This window comes from Acanthochromis polyacanthus, chromosome 23, assembly GCF_021347895.1.
Source record: "Acanthochromis polyacanthus isolate Apoly-LR-REF ecotype Palm Island chromosome 23, KAUST_Apoly_ChrSc, whole genome shotgun sequence".
NCBI classification, from domain to species: Eukaryota; Metazoa; Chordata; class Actinopteri; family Pomacentridae; genus Acanthochromis; species Acanthochromis polyacanthus.
Window position 1 is genome coordinate 23,429,922 of NC_067135.1, and position 25,481 is coordinate 23,455,402.

The window sequence follows — 25,481 nt, forward strand, 5'->3', positions numbered from 1 at the left end:
TCACAGAAACTTTGCCAAAAACTACATTAAAAAAGCAGGTTTCAGGACTGTGTTTTGGAAACATTGAAAGTGATTCTTCTCATGCAGCACAAACAACTCAGTTAGATTAAGAGCAGAAAGTTTGTGTTGTGGAGCCGTAAATCTGCTCCTGACGGCTGAGGGATCTGAAGCCAAAACTCAACAAACAAAACTTGTGCGGTTTTCTTTTTTCTTCCCTAATAGATGAGATAATAAAACTAACACAGCTGCTGCAACGACAAGACAAGAGAAAGAGACGTCTGTTTGTGCAGAGGAAAGTGATAGTTTGCAGTTTTCTCACACACTGTCGAAGCTATGATTTATGCTTAAAAATGTGTTTTATGACCTAAGATAATAATATCTTCTGTCTCTAACACACTCACAATGGAGGCTTTGTGTTCGTATTTAATGAGGGCTTCTGTTTCCATTGATCTGACATCAACAGGGGAGATGTGATCGATAATTTATGCTAACGTTGTGATGCTAACGTCATCTCTTCGTCCTCCACTCGGCCTGGACGTTGTCGTTTGGATCATAACAAAAAAAGGCGTTTAGGAGGACAGGAAAGCTGAAAGAGCAGGACGGCCTACACGATGTGCTTATGTGGGAGGCCTCCAGAGAGTTCTGCCCTCCGCTCTTAAACAGGAACATTATTGGAGATTAAACAAAAAGGCGCTCCGAACACACTTCTCCACACGTGCACACTGCCTCCATTATAAGAACTACTTAAAGCAACAAAACACCCGGACTCCCCCTCAAGGGAGAGGCGAAGAGAAGCAGGAGTGAAGAGGAGAGGTTTGCGTTGTTTTTTTTTTTTTTTGGTCATTTTAATTGCAAAGCTTGTTAGCCTTTTTTCTCCGTCGTTAGCGCCTTATTAGCATGTCATTATGAAGGCAGACAGCATTTGACAGACAGCCTGGAGGGGAGCAATTACTCCGTGGGTATATGAGGGAGTGCATGTCATCCAGGCAGGCATTATTTCATGTTTACTACATTCTTTCAGGGTTGTTTTGGACACTTCACTTCGGCATCCTGTCAGTCACATTCATGGAACTGCTTAAGAAGATTTTGGTTTCCAGATGTTTCACCTGAATTCAAGATCCATGCTTGAATATTCATAGAGATTACGATTTTAATAAATGGTTTGTGGACTAGTTAATTTCTCCCAAATGAATAGTGCTGTTTTGGTTAAGTAGAGTGCTATGAAAAAGTACTTGCCCCCCTACAGAAAACTTCTGTTCTTGCATAAGTGTCACTTAAATGTTCCAGATCATCAAACAACATTTAATATAAGACTAAGGTAATCCAAGAAAACAAAAATGCAGCTTTTTGATGACTGTTTCATTTACTGAAGGAAAAATGCTGTCCAGCATCTATTGCCCTGTGTGAAAAAGTAATTGCCCCCTTAGCTACCAATCTACCAAATGACCAAACTCATTCATCAGTTGGGTTCAGTTTCTCCATCCACACTCACATATGATTACTGCCAGGCTTGTTGAACCTAAACATCACTAAATAGAACCTGTCTTCATTGTGAAGTAGATAAAGGCTCTGAAAAAGCAGCATATGATGCCACGTTCTGAAGAGATTCAAGAACAGATGAGGAACAAAGTCATTGCCATTCATCAGTCTGGAGGGTTTCAAAGCCATTGCTGAGGCTCTGGGACTCCAGAGAACCACAGTGAGAGACCTTTTCATTCAGTTCATGACCTAAAGCTCAACACTAATGGTTTATGCAGCATGACAACGACCCAAAGACCACCAGCAAGTCCACCTCTGAGTGCCTCAGAAAGAACTAAATGAAGGTTCTGGAGTCAAAGTCTGGACTTGAATCTAATTGAGATTCTGTGGCAAGACCTTCAATAGACAGTTCATGATCTAAAACCATCTAATGTGACTGAATTCAAACTATTTTGCAGAGAAGAGTGGAGCAGAATTCCTCCATGTTGATGGAAAGTACTGATCACAAGCTGGAACAAACATTTAACTGCAGTCGTTGCTGCCAAGAGACCAACCAGTTATTATGTTCAGGGGGACAATTACTTGTTCACAAGAGTCATATAGGTTTTTTTCAACAGCAATTTGTGTTGTGTGGGTTATCTCTGTCTAATATCCATTAAATATATAATAGTTTGATGATTTGAAACATTGAAGTGTGAGAAATATTCAAAAATAGAGTTTTTCTGTAGGGGGGCAAATACTTCTTCACAGCACTGAAGCTTCACTGGTGTAGATACTCATTTGTCTGACAAAAAAGCCCTGAAGAAGGTTCTATATGGTGGTTCTAGAAGTCAGAACACACCTAGCATTTTCAAACAGCCTGTCAGTTCCTGCAGTGGATTATTAGCGTGACTCTTGGCAAGAAAAGGAGAGTTGAAGTGCGTTAGACAAACATCTGTCTCAAAAACTTAATCCTCGTGTTGTTTTTGTCGAGTGCTGTTTAGATCTCAAAGGAAAACCCAGTTGAGAGAAGTTTCCTCCGAGGCACTCCTTCAATTAACACGTCTTCTGGTCTGTTGTTCAGTAAATGAGCTGAGGAATGGAGTTCAGAAGGTTCCAAACAAAGAACTCGACTACACGAGGAGTTTTCCTGGACCTTAAAATGTGGAACATGTAGAAACAGTGAGACCTCGAGCAGAACCTCCCGTTACTGAAGAATGATTACAAACTTCATAACCTGTGACTGTTTATCTACAGCGTCCTTTAGTGGGAAAATGAAAGTTAAAAAGAGCATTTTGTTGAATACAAATATGGAATCGGTTTAAATAATGAAAGTGATGCCACAACAACCGTCGGTTCTGAAAGATCAGTGCATGTGTAGGGTAAAACTCGATTTTATTCCTGTTTCATGATATTTGCTTGCCTTATCTCAACTTTGTGTGTTTAACCACTATTAGACTGATATTCTGTATATTTGTGATATTGATGCTCTTCTGGATTCCTTACATCTGATTTGTTTTGTTTTTGCTGTTGCTGGACTTCAGTTGTGTCTTCACATGCAGGATCAATTAACTACAGTGTTGAACCAATGGAGTTCTGTCTAGTTTTGTTTCTGTAGCGCTTGTTTGACTGATAATGGAGCATGTTTTCATAAAAGTGGCCATCTTTAGCTCATCTGGATTTGTTCCTAAAGGCACAAATGTGGGAATCTTACCAACATGTTAATCCAAGGAGTTCTTTGATTTGGAGAGACTTTTTCCTTCTTTTTCTTTCTCAGATGTTCCGTATGAACAGAGAAAACATCCAATATGTTCTCCTATGAAGTTGGTGAAGTTGTTGTTTTCTGCTTGCAGCTCGTACAGATGCTGGTTTTCTTTGGTTCATTTTTTTTTCCTACAGTTTTAAAACGGGAAGTTTAGGTTCCATTAAAATGCCAAAAATGCTTTTTGTAGACAGTGGAAAAACTTGAATCAGAAAAATGCTTCGTCCACAACTTTTCAGATTTATTTTTGCAGTAAGTGCCTCGCTGATTTGATTTCTGGGCTTTGATTTTATTGTAATTTTCCACTTCAGAGCACTAAATTTGAATGTTTTGCAGTGAATCGTGGCTAACAGACGGATAGTAGGACAATTTAGTGCTGCAGAAGCCTTGAGGAAGATGGTTAAAGCCCCAAGTGATGAGAAAATCGTCAAAGGAGATGCATTTTGAACTTATTTTTGTGTAAAAAAAAATGATTGAAGACATTTTTTTTTTTTTTTACACTAGAACATTTTGAAGCACTCTGTGTGGGCTGCGACTAGCCTCTCCTTTGTTAAAACTCGGCTGAATCCCAAACCGCCCCCTACACACTATCCCTACACACTACCCCTCCGTTTGCGCGTTCCCGCGGAGGGTCCTCCATATTAAGGGCCGTCCCAAACCGCGTAGTGCGGAGGGGGAGTGGACTGTTCAGCCCTTAAATAGCGAGTCTGCATCGATGCTCACTCTGGACAACTTTTTCAGGAAGTGCAACGTCGAAATGGAGGAGGAAACAAACATATTGATGTGAGTTCCACATGCGTCCTTTATTTCTCCCACGCCTTTTTCACACTGACAGAACATCACAAAGAGTGGTGTAAAAAGATAAATCAAAAGAAATAAATCTTCTTCTCTGCTGACGTTTGATTCAATTGTGCACCCCCTGACACCTTAAAATTTGAACACAACTGACAGAATTCATTTATTCATTTATTCATTTGTTGGATTTGAAATGCCAGATAATAGGATTGGAAAACATGTGAGTGAAAAAAGTGGGATGCTTTTGTCTTCTGGAAGCCGCAGCGATCCTTGTTAGTTGCAACCTGTGCCATAGCGCTACAGCCATGCACAGTAGGCGTCTTTGTGTTACCATGGCGATGACGTCTTCCGTTTTTCCGGTGAGGCGACAGGGCATCCCATTCCTGACGATCGTATTTATACCCTCCCCCTTCAATAATAGGTGGCCTCCACAGCTGCGAGTGTGACTTCTTTTGGAGTGACACTCGGTAGTGGAGGGGGAGTGTGTAGGGGGCGGTTTGGGATTCAGCCCTCGTCTTGAGACCCACTGGTTCACCCTGACCTTTGGCTGAGCAGAGTCACCTTTCATGGGTCTTTTATCTGTTTTATCTTACTGTTTTATTATTTTGGCTTTTATTGTTCTCATATTGTTGATTTATTTTACTGTAAAGCACTTTGATTGGCCATAGACCTTTAAAAGTGCTATATAAATAAATCTGACATTGACATTTTAGAATAGATAAAAAGTGTATATAGCCATTGAAAATATAGCTTTACTTCACAAAACATAATTTTAAAAATGTAATATGGTTTGTTCGCTTGATTGACTTATCTTGTACTAATACAGAAGGTAATTGTAAAATATAAACTCAAAACAGTGCAGAGGAAACATTTCAGCTGCAAAAGCAAAGACAAGCACAATAAATCTGAAATTGTACTATTTCATTTTGAAAACAGAATTTCCTGTGTGGTTCTCCAGTGGTTTACCTCATATTTGTCTGGACGTAGCTTTTGTGTGCCAACAAACCAGATAAAATCAGAGTCCGTGAATCTACTGTGTGGGGTGCCTCAAGGCTCCATCCTGGGCCCTATTTTATTTTTACTGTACTTTATCCCCCTGGGTAAGATCATCCAAAGGTTCAGGGATGTTTCTTACCACTTGTATGCCGATGACATCCAGCTCTATTGTTCTGTGGATCAGAATCTGTTAAAGGTGCCACATACTCGGTTTAAGACCAGAGGAGCCCGATCATACCAGGCTGTTGCTCCCAGGCTTTGGAATGATTTTCCGCTCTCTCTCCGCTCAGTTGCGTCTGTTGACGCTTTTAAAATTCAACTTGAAACCTTCTTGTTTGCTCAAGCATTTGCTTAGTTTCTGGGGCTGTTATGATCTTATTTTTAGTGTTGACTATTTCTGTGCATTTAATTGTTGTTTTTTATTCATGCTGTGAAGCACTTTGTGGCTCTGTCTGTGAAAGGTGCTTTATAAATAAAATTTACTTTACTGTGTGTGTTCAGTGAAATTAAGCAGCAGACCTGTCAATGCATTCACAAAATAAGACATTTTTTAACAAGTCCAGGAAGAAATGTGCAGAAATAAAATAAAAACTCCAGTAGAACTATAGCCTGTGTGGTCCATGAAAGCAGCTTATTGTTGTGAAGCACAAATTCACTCGCAGTTTCTTTCTTTCATTCGGCCTCGGCTTCTCTTCTGTGCTTTTCAGCAACACTCCTGTTTGTTTAGGAGGAGCTTAAGGCAGCGAGGTCGCACAATAATTCATCTGTGACGTGACTCGAGACCGAATCCAACGTGGTAAAACTTCACACGTCTGTTCCTGAGCAGCAGCTTGGAGGAGGTGGACTGGAGGTGAAGGCTGCTGTGTTTCATGATCATCACCAAAAACACACTATGTCTGTCCTCCTGTCACCTGCTGCACCTCACAACAACAGACAGGAAGTCAAATTCATCAAGCTAAAAGAAGTTGGTTAAAGTCTGGCACGATGATTATTCAAACAAAGACAAATGTGCATCGAACAAAAGGACACAGTAGAGTAGCATGCATCAGCTGAAAATAAGTTAAACACATAATTACATTATTATATAACATATAATTGCAGTATTTGGCAATGGCTCGAGCAAAAGTTAGAAAATTTGTTTGCGTATATTGGGTGTTATATTAATATAAATGAAATGTAACACAAAATATTTTACAGATGAAAAGAATAAAAATGCAATAAAATAAAACGACCCCTAACTTCATGAGGGGGAAGAGGAAAAAGTCCAATAAAATTAAATAAAAGAATGAAGTTAGTAAATGGGCAAATAAATAAATGGATAAATAAAAATATAAGATCAAAGTAGAGAATAGCAAAATAAATGTCAAAAACAGAATAAGAAAAAATAAAATCAGTCAAAAACCTGAATAAAAAGGTGGATTTTTGAGAAAACATCAACACTTTCTGTTGTCCGTAAGCAAGTCGTAGCTCCAATAGCAAAATAAATTCTAAATAATAAATAAAGAAAATTAGTTATAAATCAATTCCTCAAACATAATGATTGAAGACCTGAGGAAACACTTTCTTAAACAACGCATGCAACAAGGAAGCAGCAGATGGGATAAAACAAGACAACAAAATATAAATAAATAAAATAGATTCTAAGAGTATTAAATAAATTAAATCCATCAAATCAATTAATTCATGGTGGTTTTAGAGTCAGTTTGGAAGATATAGGTACGTATATAACTGTTTTTTTTTTTGAATATGTGCAAAATAACAGCAGTTTGCTTGAAGTTTTACTGTTAAACTCCATCATTTTTGACAGTACAATGAATGTTTAGAGAATAATGGATTCACCGTTTACACCCCAAGCTGATTTCTCCATAGTCGAGTGCAGTTTTCGTGGAAAATCTAGTTTTAGAAAGATAAAAAGTCAAACCTCACACTCTAAATTCTATGATAAAAAGTATGAAATGAGCTGATTTGTTGCTCCTGTTTGAAGGCACGTCTGAGATGAAGATGAACAAAATGGCAAAAGTTATTGAAGCAGAATATCACACCATGCAGTAATTTAACAGAAACGGCCTCGTCAGAGTCTCCACAAGACTCCTGTAGGTGTTCACTGATGTACGTTTGGCAGAAACTGTGTCCAGCAGAAATTTGCTAGAATCTGGCAGCGATATGTGAAGTCAAAACGCAGCACAGAGAATGACAGCCAGATATATTCTCCAGCAGGACGCAAGGAAACGTATTTTCATCATTGCTGTGTACTTTTATGTACACCCCAGAAGCACTTGATTACCTTGAGGGAACAATCATGCTTGTGGTTGATGTACACACATTTTTCGACAGCTACTTAAGGGAAAAAAAATCATGGTTTGGGTTAAAATACACACACAGAAATGCTTGATATTTGCTTTGTACTTTCATTTTCACTCACTGTTCACAGCCTAAAGCTACTTTGCCAAGTTTGGGAACCAAAACTTCTTGGTTACATTAAGATAAAAGTCATGATTTAGTTTAAAATACTCCCATGCAAATGCTTTTTACTTTCATTTTTAGTCACTGTTTTCAGTCACTGGTTTTATTCATGCTCCAAAACTTCTTGGTTACATTAAGGAAAAGATCATGAATTAGGTTAAGACACCCATCCACATTCTTCTTGGTTGTTTTTCACTTTGATTTTTAGTCAGTGTTTCTTTTTACGCTACGTTTAGGCACCAATAGTTCTTGATACGCTTGAGAAAAGATCATGTTTTAGGCTAAAACACACCCACATAAATGCTTTTCAGTTGCTTTGTACTTTCGTTTTTAGTCACTGTTTTTGGTTGTTTTCAGTGACTGTTTTGATTCATGCTCCAAGTTCCACAACTACGTGGTTTACATTAAGGAAAAGGCCATGATTTCGGTAAAAAATACACCCATCCACATGCCTTTCAGTAGCTGTTTGCTTTCATTTTTAGTCACTGTTTTTGTTCACATCTCAAAGCTGTTTTGTCAACTTGGTTATATTTGGGGGGGAAGTCATGGTTTGGGATTAAAAATATGCCCATCCATGTGTTTTTAGTGGCTGTTTTCTTTCATTTTTAGTCTTTGTTTTCAGTCACTGTTTTTGTTCATGCTTCAAAGCTACTTTGTCAAGTTTAGGTACCAAAACTACTTGGTTATGTTAAAGAAAACATGTTTTCAGTTAAAATACACCAACGCAAATGCCTTTGAGTTGCTTTTTACTTTCGTTTTTAGTCACCGTTTTTAGTTGTTTTCGTTCATAGTCCAAGTTCCAAAACTTCTTGGTTAGACTGAGGAAAAGATCATGGTTTAGGTTAAAAACACTCATCATCATTCTTTTTAGTTTTTTTTTTTTTTTTTTTTTTTACTGTCATTTTTAGTCACTGTTTCTGTTCATGCTACAAAACTACTTTAAGCTTAGGCACCAATAGTTCTTGGTTATGTTTGGAGAAAAAAAATCATATTTTAGGTTAAAATATACAAACAAATGCTTTGTAGTCACTTTTTTACCTTCATTTTCAGCTACTGTTTCTGTTTTCACGGCAAAGCTGCTTTGTTAAGTTTAGGAACCAATAGTTCTTAGTTATATTTGAGGGAAAAAATATGGTTTAAGCATAAAAAATACTCACACAAATGCTTTTTAGTCACATTTTATTTTCATTTTCAGTCACTGTTTGTCTAGCTTGTCAAGTTGCAGTACCCTAACAACTTGATTACATTTAGGGGAAAAAATCATGGTTTGGGATTATATATAGCCGTTCACATGTTTTTTTAGCTGCTTTTTTCTTTCATTTTTAGTCACTGTTTTCAGTTGTTTTCGGTCATTGTTTTTATTCATGCTGCTTAGCCATGTTTAGAAACCCAAACTACTTGGTTAAGTCAAGGTAAAGTTCATGGTTTCGGTTAAAATACACCCATCCACATGCTTTTTATTTTCATTTTTCGTCACTGTTTTTAGTTGTTTTTCGGTCACTGTTTTTGTATTTTTTTTCTTTTGTACTTTGTCAGTTTAGCACCAATAGTTCTTGGTTATGTTTGGGAAAAGACCATGTTTTAGGTTAAAACACAACCATGCAAATGCTTTTAGTTGCTGTTAACTTTAATTTTCTGTCTGTTTTCTGCTGCTGTTCACCTTTATTTTTGCTTCAAAATTTCTTGGATGCATTTCACAAAAACATCATACTTTGGGTTAAATGGCAACCATGCAGACTTTCTGTTGTTTTCTATGTTGCTAGCTTGAAAAAAAATGAACATCTCACAGTTTTACAGCCTTTTTCGTCACCATAATGTGTTCTGCGCTGTGGACTAGCATAGCTCTGACACATCTTTGGACTTCCTTTCACTTCACCATGTCAGGAAAAACATCCCATTTAAATTGAATTATTTTGACTTCATCTGGCAATAATGATTTCGATTCTGCATCCATTACGCCCCTTTCACCCCCTCCTGCTCACTTTGCTGGAAATTTCTCAAGTGCTCATTCGGTCTAAACAAAAGGGCAAACTGCTGTGGATGTGAGCCTAAGGAGGCGAACTGTCTGTGGGCAGAAATAGATGGATGAGAGCAGATAAAGAGGATGAAATGCAGTCGCTGTGTGATAAAGAGGAAGACGCTCATCAGCGCTAATGGATGCAGCACAAACCGGCTCTGTAATGAATGTTTTTATTACTTAGTCGTCCCAGCGTGAGTCGTCCGGATGATGCGAGCATAACGCCGGTCGTCACCTCATCAATCTCGGGCTCATTGTTTTGTGTGGAGCGGGTCACCTCTGGCTTTCATGTGGGATAACTCATGTCGACTCCGTGACACTTTCCTGGCCGCAGCAGACACATTTGTGGATATCGAGGTTGATGTTTCTGTGGCTGACAGCCTGATGTGTCTGTGCCACGGCAATTTGTGCTGTTTATGTTTGTCAGCCGTGAATCGTTTGCATCTTCTAATAGTGTTTGGGAGAGTTTGTGAATGCAGGCTCGGTCACAAGCGCTCCTTTGTGTGCTGGCATGAATCACTGATGCACATTCTGTTTGATGTGGTCAGCTCACAGATAATGCCTTTTCTTTTTTCCTTGGAAGTTTATTCAGTCATGAGCAGCGATTTGCACAGAACATGTCCTCTGGTCAAACATGTTTCCTTTGCTTTCGGCTTTAAAAAGCAGCACAGAGTGGAACAACTTAAAATTCCTGCAGCGGTTTCTCCCCTCAGGGTGGAGGAAAGACTAGATTTTGGAACAGTGTACTGCTTTTAGTGGTTTTTTTTTATTGGTTCACTGTGGAGTTTGAGTTCCTCTAATGAACAGAATTGGCTCTGCGGTAGGTGAGTTAACTACGATAAGATCTGTACAATTAATCATATCCAACAGACGGTTGGTCCAACTTAGAGATCTTTCCAGACTAATTTATTAGAAGGCCCCAGGTGGGGGATTAAAGTTTGGGCTACAGTAATATATTACCTTCTTGGCCCTGCTAGTTTAACAATATCAGCTAATGGAAGCAGGAGGTACAAGAGCAGCAACTAGCTGAGCATGACTGCGCAGAACTGAAGGTGAAATGATTAATAATCTCTTAAAAGTCCTGAGAATGAAGGTGAACTTTATCTGGTAATAATATGGTAGATGAGAGAGTTTTATCGCCTGGTTGAAGATCAAGAATTCACTTTGAAATCGGACAAAAGCTGTTCAATTTAGGCTACCAGAATACAAATACACGAGCTAACAGGACCACAGCAGATGTGTTTTACTGAGATGTATATGAGTATTACCCCTAGAGGGAGTTTGCAAATCATCTCAGCTTAAAAAAAAAATCTCAAAATCTAAGCCTGATTGTTTGCGTTCACTTCTGCACACTTTTCAGAAGAGTGTAATTGTAGCAGGACGCTCTGAATGAAACACCTAAATGCTGGCCAGAGGTGAACATTCATCATAGAAGTCTTTGTCATGGTGCCAATTTGTCAGCTAAACCCCCACAATGCCCTTTGCCTAAAATATGAACTAGTTGGAGGTCATTAATCACCACAGAAGTCTTTGTCATGGTGCCCATTTGTTAGCTAAACCCCCACAATACTTTGTTACCATCAGGAACTGCCTATAGTCTGAGTGACGCATCCTACACGATAAGTCTCCACCTGGTGAATCAACCAGGTACCACACCTGATCTACAATGTATTTTCTGACATAAATATCGAGAAAACAGGTTTTTGCCATATTTTAGAGCTTGTGTAGTATGAGCAGTACTCATACAATCTCCACAGTCTGTGTCCTACTAGAGCTCTACAACAAGGTTCATGATCACCTTCTTAACATTAACCCTGGGCCGAGTATACTCAGTTCACGCTTACTCGTACACACAACCAAAATCGAACATTCTCGGCTCAACACGTGTGACTTGTTTATGATTGCTAATTAACATAAAATATGCACACACCCGTATGTTTGGTAAGATATAAACACTGGCCCCAAATTTGCTTATTTCAAACGATAAAGCCTTATGAGCCGTTATAACAAAGCCGCAATTACGAAGCTTTTATCGGGGCTGCGTACTGGCCGACATTCAATATGGCGAACGTCTACGACAATGCGACCTCGCAAGACTTGATTGATATTTTATGGATTAGGTGGTTTTAGTATATGTTTTAGTATATGTACTTCTCTAGAAACATGGCCTTGTAAGGGTTAAGGAGTAGCTTAATGCACTGCACAGTACTAAATTGGTTCTACATTTATTATGTAGGAAAATAGTTTCTAATTGGTAGCCAATATTGGCGGATTATATTGAATGATTTGGATCAAATTGGAGGGTTAAAAAGTTCATCTTGAATGTATCGGCAAGAAAAAAAACTGAATTTTCACCAAATTTAAGTGTTTGAACAAGCAGGAGTAAACATAGCTATACTAGTTAGCCATACTGGTTAAGCTACCAACATGTCAACAAAGAAAAATATCACGATATAAAGCATGTTAAACCATCTATAAGCTCTGGTTGTTTATATCTGTTCACTACGGCAATTCATCAGATGTTTTTTACTATAAGAATTATAGCCGTGATCCCCACTCATTTACAAGCAATCCAGCAGCAAAAATACAAATATTTTACATCTGAGATGATGTAAAAGAACCAATTAGAACACAAACACTGCGCTGGGTTTTGGTGCGTAGCTGAATAATCACTATTAATTATTGCACAGACAAACAGCAGCATGTGTGTGTTTGTGTATCTCACTGAGGCTTAATAATGTGTAGAAGAGTCCCAGTGATCCATCACAGCCGGCCTGCTGTTTACTCACCTCCGGGGCTTGAACACAACCGCCATAATTGATTTACTTACATTCTTTAATCACTGATGTTTTTTGTTTCCTTTGGGCTCCATTTATTCTTCTACTTCTTTAGTATGTTTGATGTGGATGACGGCATGAGTAAATATATTTAAGGAGGTGAATTTCTCTTTCGATGTGACTTTGATTTTCAGCATTTAGCCTTAAAATCATCATGTCATGACAAATCTCTTCAAATTGTAAGGAAATCATCCTTTCAATCTAATAGTTTCCTTCCTTTATCCCGTTCTCTGGAATAAATAGTGGCATGCTTTTGGTTTCACTTGACCTTCTCCTTCCGCTCATCCATCTTAAGCCTCAAGACTTCAGAATAAATGCCCAAAACATGACAGATTTGGGCTTTCTAAACATCGACTTTGTCCGAATTTCTCCGTTGACCGTGAGCCGTGGCACCAGAACAGCTAAACTGCGACTCCCGAGAAAGTTGTAAAACACAAACCAGAGCGCAGCAAATGCACACGAGTTAAGTGCACAAAGAAAACAAGGCGATATTCCAGCACCAAACGTAGACAAACAGACGTTTCTTCAGGTTGTTGTTGCTCCGACTGACCCGATTGCTCAGACCTGCTGCGTATTTCATTTCATGCTGCATTACTCCCCCTGTGTGTGTTGGTGTGCTGTTTCTCTTTGTTTATGCAAACACAAATGTAAATCTTAATCCTTCTGTTTTCCTGTTTGCACGCTGGATATCTTCGGCGTGTGATGGAGACAAATTAAGAGACAGATGCATTAGCGGATTAGTCTCGGCCGTGGATTCTGCTTCATACTCGGCTCGGCCCGCTCTGGATCGCAGATAGACGCTGATAAGACGAGAAGCAAAGCAAATCGCTGCGAGGAAGACGGCGATGTGCATGAAAATGAAACGCAAAAGAAGTTTTAAAAGAAGTGACAGCTGACAGTGGGTTGAATTCATACATTATTCGTGGTGATTCTAGAGTAACCAACCTTTTGCTGTGATTTATGCGACGCAATAAGCTGCAATAGGAGGCCATCTGAAGAAAGGGAAATAAGTGACATTTTAGGTAATAGAAATGTAATAACTTTGCATTGATAATACAGCTTCTAAATGTCAGGATGCAGATTTATGAGCTAACAATGAAAACATCAAGACATCAGTTGACATCTTCAGAGTTTGTTGTTGACCTTGAAATAGCATTAGACAACAATTTCTCACCAATTGGACACTCAGTGGCTTTCCAGACACGTGAATGTTAGACGACCTGCTGTTAGCTAACATTACCAGGACATTTGAATCATGTGGCTTGTTGTTCTATATAAAAATTACTCCATTTCCACCTCCAAGTGCATCAAAACAGATTTAGGAAACTTCCAGTTTCTACTGGATATAACTTAAGTTCATTTAGGTAATAAAGGAGTGGAAGGTTTGTTATTTTAGCTAATAAGACACATTTCACAATGAAAAAGGACAGAAAATGGTGCTTGTGGTCCTCTCCAAGTTTTAAACATCAGCAGGGTTGTAACGAACTTGGTGAAAGTACTTTTTCTTCCATCTAAAACGACCCTGAATTGGATTTCTGCAAGAGTTGGAACATGTACAAAGGGTCCTGCACAAGGAAACAGCCTTATCTGTTCATAAGCCAACATACTGGACTAATACTAGCATGACTCTGCATAAAGTAGTGCACCATTTCAGCGTTATGAAATTATCCTATCATATGATTTTAAAACAGCAAAATCATCTCAAGTCCATGAGATGTGACCTAAAGATCCAGAACAGCCTGTAAGGAAACTATGACCTAATGGGTTTAGCATGTTTCATATTTAGCATGCTTTTATTCTGAAATACAGCCTCAAAGAGACCAAAACAGCTGCAAATTAAGAGTCAAATATATCAGGATCTCAACAGGGACAATGCAAATAAACAATATTTGAATGTAAATCTTTTTTCAAACCACTTAGAAAATATTTTACAGCCAAACAACATTTTAAAAAAGTGCAAGAATTTACTCGGATAACATAAAAGACTAAAGCAGCACATTTAAAAGAAATCCAAAACAAAAAGGAATATAAACATTCTATAAATGCCACTGACGGATTTATGTAAAAAGTGGTTTGTATTTCCAATTTAAATATACGTAGCTAAGTTGAATGCAGAAGTTTCAGTGGTACAGCTTTAGGGGAGGCTTTCTGCAAGATTTTAGACCTTGGCTGCACAAATTTACCTACATTTATCCACAAGAACACACGGGTCTGTTCACATTATCATTTAGTTCAGCACCACTGATGCTTCACTGATCAACATGGGTGTTGTGGAAGTTCATCGAGGTCGAGAGAGGATGAGGAGGCAGACACAGAGAGACTCACTGGAGACTCAGATTTAGACTTAGGTTGTGAGTAAGGTTTAGGGGAAGTGACACCGACAAAGCAGCAGTACATGCAAGCAGCGCCAGCATCAGTTCTGAGGATCCTCTCTGATCTTTGGGTTTATATTGTAGTTGGGAGAAGGTCAGATTTAGATTACAGACCAATATGGAGACAACTAGTCTGCTGCTAATCTCATGCAGCGTCTACCTGTCTAAAGGCCATTAGACCTTAGAGGAAAGAGTAATTTTTCCTTCATAATGGGGAGCACAACACCCTTGTTTGTCCATAATAAGGAGAACCCCCCTCTGTTGTGTTGCAAATATAGTTTCGACAAAATCCTTTTATTGAAATTGGGAACGCTAATGATTAATTGCTGACTAGTTTCTGTTCAAACTTTTATTGATTAAAGATATATTAACCAATGATGTAAGACGCTTCACTGTGATAAAATGTGTTCAGATTTTCTCTGATTTGCTTGAACCGTTATTATGAAAAAAACATGCATTCATTTAAATATGTCTGAAATTTTAGATTGACTTGACCAGTACTTTATTTTTTATTTTATTTTTTTTAAAGTTAATTTAATCAACTGTTGACCCACTTTCAACACATTTTTTCACACATTGAAATTTATGGCTGCTTGACCGTCAGTATCTCAACAACTATTAAAGAAAAAAAACTGACATTTTAACTGTTATTTCTTACTTTATTAGCAATTCAGAATCTCCAGTTTTGAACAAATAGATCAAACTATTTCTGATTCCAGGTGAGTTGAAACAAGAGAAAAAAAGAAAGAAAATGAACTGAAAGTGGGTTGTTAATTTCCTGCAAAGTGTTTGACAAATGAAGCTAAAATTGACCAGATATCTGTATAAATGTCCATATTTTATGGACTTTATTCTCTCAAAATGTTATGATTTAAAACAAAAAGGAGCATGTCTTTACCTTCGATTTTTTTTTTTGGAGCCAAAATTTGGATAGGGATTTCAAATAGTCATTATTTCTTGCTAATTATTGTTTAATTGCCTTAACCTCTTTGTTTTGTCTGTTCCTTAAATTCTTAATGTATGAATAATATAATATCCCGGAGTTGTAAAGGCAGTCACTGTCTAGGAATTATTTTGTCAACATATGGACAAATGTTTAATGGATTTCAGTACATTTGATCATTAACGTGGCTGTCTGTTCTATCCTTGTGTGCTGTAGCATCAAATGAGAGACGTTAGTTGTTGCAGAAATGTGAAAATAAGGTTCTCAGCATGCATTTGCTCTTAAATTTCTCCTACATTTTGACGAAACACAGTTGATGTTGTAAGAACGGACATGCAGAATGATCGAATCCTCTTCAAAACCAACATTATCTTGTTGCTCTTCGTCTCTTTCAAGCTCATCTAAATGAGGTTGTTTACTTCTCCTTTTCCTCCATCTGACTCATCTTCTTTCATTTCTGCCTCTTTGTGCCATCTCCTTTCTTCTGCCTGCCTTCCATCGCTGCTGATTACAGACGGCGACCTGATTTCCACCCACCTGTGAGTGTTTTTGTGTCCGCCACTTTAATTATACATTTGTTTGAATCCGTGTCCCTTTGTTTGTGTGTAAATCAACTTTTTCTTTTGCTTGTGTATGTGCTATTTTATCATTATCCAGACATTATAACATGAGTCAGACTGTGTGTCCATCTCCTTTAGTTGTGTTTCATGTGTATGTTGTGTATATAAAAGCCCTTCAGTCATCTTCTCCCTGCTTGATTAGCATGAATCAAAGTTGCAGTAGGATTGAGTCAAGGGCAATCAAAGGGTCTGGAGGGGTCCTGTTTAAAGACCTCCAGGAGACCAATTAGAGAGCGTGATGGAGGAACGAATGATGGATTGCTGCAGACGAGGGCAACAAGGAAGATAAAATTAAGAGAAGGCAAGAAGGAGCTGTAAAGGTGGAATGGAGGAAATCCTGTGGCAGGCGGAGTATCATATAGTTCAAGGTTTTGAGGAGGACAACATGAGGGATGGAAAAGGAAATACAAAGATGAAAGAACAGAGGAAAAGAAAGATGAGATGACAGGAATAAAGAATGCAAGACAAGAGTGAAGCATGTGGTGCTGCTTTAAGCTAAATGCTAACGTCAGCATGCTAATGTTCGCCAGGTTAGTTCAGCGTGTTATCACAGCTCATTAGTTTGCTAATTAGTACTGAACACACTCACAAGTTTAGAAGGTGTAGGTAATTTTCCACCACATTTTTAACTTCAAGTGCACCAAAACAATAACATATGTTAGCTACTGGACATAACTACATGTAGGAAATGAAGCAATGGAGGGTTTGTTTTGTTTGCCAATACAGGGAATTCACACTGAATATGCTTGTCCAGTTTGTTACCATGTACGCTTTCATTAGTGCTAGTTTCTAGGACTGGCCCGAATAGCATCCAGCCCTACTAGTTACTACCTAATGTTTCCAATTAAAGTGAGTATTGTGTCTCCAAAGACACCAAAACAGCTATATCTTTAGAGCCAAATAGATCAGAATCTCAAGGAGTACAAAAATAAACATTATTTAGATATAAATCACTTCTCAAACCACTTAAAAGACACTTTACAGCAAAACAGTTTGAAAAAGCGCAAGAAAATACTGTAATACCATAACAAGACGAAAAAAATGCTAAAGTCAGGAAAAAGACTTAAGCAGTAAATTGTCGGTCAGTATAGCCTTCTTTAACCCTTGCCTCAGGTTAAATCAGGATAACTAACCTCAGGGGTAATGTTTAAATAAATAGTTGGATTAAAGTAACCTTTAAGAACCATTAGATTTAATGCACACAATCAACTTAACTTTTTACCACTATGCAGAATAGGTGAATCATAATCATTTCATTAGACTTCTCTTTAAATGCAATATAGCATTTTATTAAGCAATTATTAGCAGGGGCACAGCATTAATTCATGATTAAACAATTTAATTATTTCTGATTATTTCTAACTTAACTAAATTAAACTAAGCTGAGCGTACCTAAGAATCTTCTCTAATTAGTAAATTTAGGAGAGAGAGCGGACAGCCAGGCCTTAGCTGCCACGCCCGGTCTTGACCTGCGTCTAGTTGAACTCCTCCGTGGACCAGCAGACTCGGTACGAAGTCTTCTTTGTGGGCAGAGGGTGTTCTTCATAGGCAGGGGGAGTGGAAAGGTCCCGATAGCCAATCGTTGGTCTGGCAGTTATCTTTAGTAGCAGCTGGAACACAAGTGCGGGCGTCTCAGCTGTCTTCTCAGTTGGATGGTGGTGGTGGAAAGCCCCCGTCTCATCAGGCTGTGGTGGGTCACTGGGTCCTCCAGCCCCTGGAGTGGAGCAGCCCTCTGCTGCTGCCTCCTGTGCCTCTCTGGATGCCATGGGTGCTTGCCTCTCTTCATCTGTTTGGAAAACTGCAGACCTCTCAGGACTCTCCGTCTGGCAGAGTGTGGTCTTCGCTTGTTGAACAAAGTTAGAACAACTTTGCTTCCAACGATGTTCTCAGCGATCTCTGGAGCCTAAGTCCTGCGTTGTCTTCACGTCTCTTGGGCAAAAGGGTCCGGTGTCGACTCTTCAGAACTTTGGCGATGCTCTCCGGCAGCTCCGGCGAGCAGCATCTCTTGCAGCTCCGGCGAGCAGCATCACTCCCCTCCGGGGGAGAACTCCCAATTCAGTGTCTGTGTCTCTGGGTTTTATACCCTAGCTCGACTTCAGCTTAGCACATACACATTTTCACACACAATTCTAACTAGTAGGTACGCCCAGGTAATTAATTCATAGGTTTAAGACACAACCTTCTTCCTATCACGCATACATCATTCTTTCCATCTTTTCTGTTAACACATCCACTTGTTACACACACTTCAGTTGTCATGACAATGTAGGCCTGAGCCCATCCTGTCATCCTGTGGAAACTCCAAGTTCCTCATTTCTGAGGAGACTTCTGCTTTTCCCATCCTGTCTGCATACAGCTCAGAACAGCACAGATTACTTCAAGTCAAAACTCACTTTGTTACACTGAATCACTTCTTTAAATCATTTTTCTTAGCATGATCAAATAACTTATTTTAAATCATTCTCTTCTATAGCAATCATCATTTCCAGAATATATATCAGCCTATTAAAATCATTCTTGCATCAAGCATAAGCATAATCATGTGGTTAACTTATATAGTTTCTCATTTTAACTTTTCATTGGTTTGCTTAAAGCTTTTATTTAGGTGGTGGTTGCTCCTGGGATCTCAAATAACTAGGCCCCACTTGACAAAATCTAAAACAATCCCAAACAAAATAGAATACAAATATTGTAGTAAATGTACGTTGGGTTTAACTTTACATTGCAAAGTTGAGTGTTACACCCATGTGTGGTTTGCTATCTCCAGTAATGCTAACTTGCGAACATTGCATTCTTCATTTCTGTTGTAGAGATTCAGAGAACTGAGAGGTCTGGAGTTTTTATTTTTTCCTCCACTGAATACAACAGTGTAAAAGATCAGAATATGCACATTTAAGGCTTTAGTTGCCCTCAAACAGCCCTCAAATTCCTGCTGTGAAAAAAACCCAGCTGCCTTATGTGTTCAGAAACCAGAATATTGGATAAATATTGGCACTGCTTAATGAAAATGAATGCAGCAACTGCTGAACTGAACATAGAAGTAGAATAGAGAAGTACAGTTGACAGTTTGGTCAAAGAGCTGCTTGTATTTGGCTGCTAACAGCTAACGTAGCCTCTAGCCTGCAGCAGAAATTAGCATGGAGCTGTAGGATGAAGCTTGTTCTCTCTAACTTTCCAGCCCCTACATTATTCGTTGTCTTGTAGCCTTCATCCTCAACTAACGCTGACTCATGGGGCATCATCTGACTTCCTACAGCTCGCTCTGGAGCCATCAAAGGCTTCATACAACTCTGTTCACATATGCAGCGGCGCTTTTTAAGAGCAGATGTGTGAATTTAGAGGGGTTCGATTCAAAGAGAACATGAACTTCATAGCAATCCAGCCAACAATTGCTGAGATAATAGTTGTAATAGATAGTAGTAGTTTGAAAAAAGCCCAAGAAGGAAGGGGAAAAGAAAAGTCAGAGGTCAGTAGAATTCATTGGAGTCTATTTGTTTGCTTGATATATTTGAGACTGGATGAAACTGGAGCACCATCCAGAGAAATGTGAATGATGTGAAGAAAAAAAACACGCATAGAAGAAATGATGCAAAAAATCAAGGCAAATAAGAAATTACTCAAGGGTGAGAGGAAAGCAGCAATACAAGGAAGGTGGCAGACGAAATGAAGCACAAAGGAAGAGGGAAGAGAAAAAGGAATGAAGATGGTGGATAAGAAAGAACTCAAGCAGAAAAAAAAAGACTGATGGGTGAAAAGGCCAATTAGACACAGGCAGTGAGAATGAATATCAGTAAAATAGAAGCTTGAACTGTCAGGCCTGACACAATAATGGGTAATGATCGCAGCGGAATATTGAATCGGCATTGAAGCTCACTGCAGGCAATAAGATGGAGGACAGAGGGGGAGAATTTAGAAGAAGGAACGTGTGGTGGGTTTGGATTTGTGGTTGAATGGAGGTTAAATGTGTGCAGCTTTCATCTGACCTCCACACCACTGTGTTTGGATCTTGTGTCTGTTTGTGTGTTGGAGCCATCATAAATCGGTTAAAACCTCCCCCAGAGCTGAAAGTCCTGATGAAAAATTGTCTGTCCTTCCATTTTCAAAGGTAAAGTTTTGAGTGATGTTTGAGATAAGCTGTTGGAACTGAATATCCCCAATAACACTGCAGTGATATCAGGTGTTTCTCCTTGGACTGTAGTGCTGAATGGATGAACAATTGAAGAAGCTTCACACCATGTAGACCAAATCCTCAGGCAGCCACAGTAGAAGCCCTACAATATTTAGGTCATTTGTACCCTCTGCAAATGACCCATCAACCCAGTCTCATTCCCAAGCTTCAAATGCTGCCATTTAGTCAGATGGGAGGTTTTCCAGTTCAAAAACGCCCCATGAGCAGTTTTGATCAAGTTTAGGTTCAGGGAAAGATCACGGTTTAGCTTAAAACACACCCTTGAGTAACTTTACGAGGCAAACTTTTTGTAACTAGAAAAGTGGCAACAGTAACGACACCAGCAGGGGACCTAGTGGTTTATCAGGCTGCCTTACATGTAAAAAAATTAAACTAAAGGGTATTAAATGTGGTCAGATTTAATGCTCAGGAGTCCTAAAGGGGAAGTATATGACGAGTTTGGAGTGACATCAGCTTCGATCCACAGGAGTCTATTCAGAATTGGCAGCCGTGGTAGTGTAACATTGAAATTAGAATGATAGTACGGATTAAAAACAACATTTAGGCAATCATCAAGGTTTTTGTTAAAATACAGCACATTTACTGTCATTGTTACAATAGTAGACTCAATGTTAATTTAAAGAAAATCTGACTTTTCGTCTCTTGTTTGATCTGTCCACCCCAACCTCCACCCTTAGTGGACTACAACGTCCCACTTCCTCAATAGACAGGAAAAACTTAATGGCCAGAATGTGACTTCCTGTAGGTTTCAAACAATGAAGTTTAGGATTATTTTGTGATGTTCTCGAACCTGCAGAAAGTACACAAACCAAAATATGACTCTAAAATCGTCAAATAAACGTCATTTTTTGAATGAATGTAACCAGTGAAGTTGTAAAAATATGAAAAATGACAACAGAAAGCATACAAACATGTCAAAAAGCAGATTTTCAGTCTCTTGTGTTGAAGTTGAAGTGTTTTGTTGGCCAATCCACCCACTCCAACCTCCTCCCTTAGTGCACTACATCATCTTGGTTTCTCCATTGCTTCCATCAGGATTTTGACAGATGGTATAAACTTAATCAATCAGAATGCGTCTTCCTGGAGGTTGCAAATAATGATGTTTATGATATTTTATGATGTCCTTGAACCTGGAGGGAGTCTGAAAACCAAAAAATGAGTCTGAAATCTTAAACAGGCCATTTTTCAATAGAATACACCCAGTGGAGTTCTCAGAATATGAAAACTGACAACAGAAAGCACACAGTTATGTCAAAATGCTGACTTCGGGTCTCGTGTTTAAATTGAGTGCTTTGTTGGTCGATTTTGTTCATTTATTTTTTTATTTGTTTGATCACGGAGCATGTAAATAACATAGAACACATCAGATGATGATGTCGATCCATCCGCCCCAAGCTCCTCTCTTAAGATAAGATAAGATAGACTTTATTAATCTCACAAAGGAGAAATTTAACATTACAGGGCTCTTAGAAACAAAAACAAAAACAAAAAACAGGAGTGCAAAAGTCACGAAAGTGCAAGAACAAGATAATAAATATTGCACATAATAACAACTACACAGTAGTGTTATACAGTCTGATGGCAGTGGGGATGAAGGACCTGCGGTAGCGCTCCTTCTTGCACTGAGGGTGTCTGAGTCTCGTGCTAAAGGAGCTGCTCAGCTCCACTACAGTCCGGTGCAGTGGGTGGGAGCTGTTGTCCATGATGGATGAGAGCTTGGTCAACATCCTCCTCTCACCCACATCCATCACAGAGTGGACTTAGTGGACTACATCATCACACCTCCTCCATAGATGATTAAAACAAACTTAAATAGTCAGAATGTGTCTTCCTGTAGGTTGCAAACAAAATATGACTTTAAAGTCATCAAATCAAGCCCTTTTTTCAACAGAATGTACCCAGTGAAGATGTCAGAATATGAAAAATGATAGCAGAAAACATCCAAATATGATACAATTGTGTTTAATTTGAGTGTTTTGTTGGCCCATCCAACTTCGCTGACCTCCTCCCTTTGTGGACTACATCGTCTCATTTTCTCTATAGATGGTAAAAACGTAAATGGTCGGAATGTGTCGTCCTGTTGGTTGCAGATAATGATTCATGTTCTCAAACATGCAGAAAATGCAAAAGCCGAAATGTGACTTTAAAATCATCATATCAAGCCCATGTTTCGACTGAATGTGCCCAGTGAAGTTCTAAGAATATTAAAAATGACAACAGAAAACACGCAAATATGTTACAGATTATCGCTCCCTGTTCTTTGGCATTGAATTCAGGACTAGTGCTGCCAAAATCTTCTTAGTCTTTAACCCTCCCAGACACCTCTGGTGCTCTCTCAATCTTTATAAAGCGAAAGGCAAGTGGAGGGCAAAAGATCAAAGGTTGTAAAGAAAGACGGAAGGAGGGCGGAGATATAAATATCTGGAGCAGCAGAGAGAAAGAGCAGGATGTGTCACTCAACCCTCGAGTGCCGGCTTTTCAGTTCTTCTCCTCCACTTAAAATTTACTGGGAGGCATGGGGGGAGATGGAGGAGTATGTCGCTGCCCACTCAAGGGCAAAGAGCACCTTGACAGCCTTTCTAGCAGAAACACTAGTCATGTCAGCCTCTTCCTCTCTCTGGGTTCTCGGCCTCGTTCCTTTTGCTGTCAATTTATTTCTTGTCTCCCAAGAGATCTCATATTCAAGAACCAGACTGCAACGGATCGTGTAAACATCAGTGTTTTCCCAACTACATTCAGAACTGAAAAAGAGCAACAAATAGCCTTTATAGAAGTTAAAATGGGTCAATTTAGCCATTCCAGATACAAACTGAGCAATAATGTGATTTTACCCAGTGAGGGATCAGTAAAGTTTATCGTGTCTCGTCACATCGTGTCTTCTCATGTCACGTCTTGTCGTGGTCGTCACCCTTGTCTTGTCTTCATGTGCTTTGTCTTGTCTTCATGTGCTTTGTCTTTTCTTGTCATGTCCTGTCGTGTCTTGTCTTGTGTTCTGTTGTCTTGTCTTGTTGTGTCATGTCCTGTCATGTCTTGAAGTGTGTTGACGTCGTGTCTTGACTTGTCATGTTTTCTTGTCTTGTTGTCTTCAAGTACTTTCTCTTGTCATGTCCTGTCTTGTCATTATCGTCCTTGTCGTGTCTTGTCCTGCCGTGTCTTGTGTTCTGTGTGTCTTGTTGTGTCATGTCAGGTCGTGTCTTGATGTGTCTTGAAGCGTGTTGACGTTATCACTTGTCATTTTGACTTGTCGTTTTTTCTTGTCGTGTCTTTTCTTGTTTTCTTGTCATTTCATGTCTTGTCGTGTCTTGTCACATTGTTGTCTTGTCTTGTTGTGTCTGGTCTTGTTTCCATGTCATGTCTTCTCATGTCTTGTTGTGTCTTGTCTTCTTGTCGTGTCTTGTCTCATTTTGTCTTCTTGTCATGCCATATCTTGTTGTGTCGTGTCTTGGCGTGTGTTGATGCGTCTTGTCTTGCCATGTCTCATCGTGTTCTGTCCTGTCCTATATTGGCGTGTTGACATGACATGTCTTGTCTTGTCGTGTCTCGATGTGTGGTGTCTTGTCATGTCATGTCCTGTTGTGTGTTGACGTGCTTCGTAGAGTCTTGTCTTGACATGTCGTGTCTTGTCGTCATCATCTTGTACTGTCATTGTCTTGATGTTTTTTCAGGTTTCACTCTTCTTATTTAATACAATATTTTATAGTTTTGTCAGATTTTTGTTTGCATAACTTGCCTATGTGCTTATGAGCATTTTCCAAACTTTGTCTTTTGGGGAAGCTCACTTAGATCCAATAAATATCCAATAAAGAGCTTGAGTTTAGCTTTTAATTACTGTTTATTTGTATTGATAAGAATCAGAATAATATGATTAAGAAAACAGATGTTCTTCTTCTTTGTTGTGTTCTTGTGGTTTTTGGCAGTTGATTTAGAGTTAGTAAAGTCTATTATATTGTTAATCCAGTAACGTGATTTAAATCACCATCTCATGAATCAAGCAACAATAATAGGTTAATGTTATGCTTGATGACGAGTCTACAGAAAAAATAGAAATATGTGGTAAAAATAGCATATAGTCAATATTTCAGAGTCCCACCAAACTTTCACACAACTTGTTTTCAGGGGAGCTCATGTCTTATTAAGAGGAGTCCAACTCCCTCTGGCTCCTCTGTAGTTTGCAGTCTGTACATGAGCTACAAAAAAAATAAATAGTTTCCTTGCAGTGGAGACAACACTTGGCAGGAATAACTTTATCCTTTGAGCAAACAAAGACTGTTTTCTTTCCTCCCAAGATGCCACAACATTGATACACTTTCTAAAACCCACATCAAGCCTCAAGAGTCAGTGAAACATAGAACGCCTGTGCAGATGGACACTTCATGAAGAATTTATTAGTCGAATCATAGACTAAATATGAACTGGACTGAGTGGAGATGACTAAATGTACTGGATGTTTGAACACCTGTATGTTTTTGAATTAGTTCTGCATCACATAAAGACATTAAATTCAGTTTCAGTTTGTACCCAACATCCTTTGTGCATACAAAATCACTTGCACCGAGTTTTTAAAGTATTATTCAGTGTCCTGTTTCGAAACTATGATTATACAAAAAATGCAGAGTATGACTTGCATTCATACCTACTTGCATTTTTTCCGAATTGACAGTCTTTATGTTTCTCTGCAGTTTTCTGTTTATTTTGCCATTGAAGGTCTTTCTTGCCTTCAGAAAAGAAACTAATCTTTTTAACATGGAGGTCTATGAGGATTGACTTGTTTTAGGCATAGACTGTATATAAAGATGGACGTAGCATCTGGCTCCAAAAATGAAGCCCACCCAGAAGTGTCAAAAACTTGCAATATCACGCCGTCCGCTAGGGTTGGCTCCAAAAAGCTTTTGCTCCATAGACCCCAATTCATCACCGGAAAAATTTAAAATTTGATAGACTGATTTTCTACAGCTCAGGATTTTTTCCAGTTAGTTTTCATGGTCAAAATGAGAGATCAGGTGGCCGATCTTAAAATGAATCAATACTG

At 38.9% G+C, this 25,481-nt stretch overlaps 1 protein-coding gene across 3 annotated transcripts in view; it reads left to right on the forward strand.

The window, feature by feature from the left end:
- The window catches only part of htr2cl1 (5-hydroxytryptamine (serotonin) receptor 2C, G protein-coupled-like 1), a 250,892-nt gene that overhangs the window by 120,300 nt on the left and 105,111 nt on the right, over positions 1-25,481 (forward strand). Inside the window, exon 4 of one of the 3 annotated variants that reach the window (XM_051944157.1) lies at positions 16,158-16,182. The exons of the other annotated variants lie outside the window; for them this stretch is intronic. The gene's annotated coding sequence lies outside the window, so the exon portion shown is untranslated. The remainder of the gene's footprint in view (positions 1-16,157; positions 16,183-25,481) is intronic. 3 annotated transcript variants of the gene reach the window in all.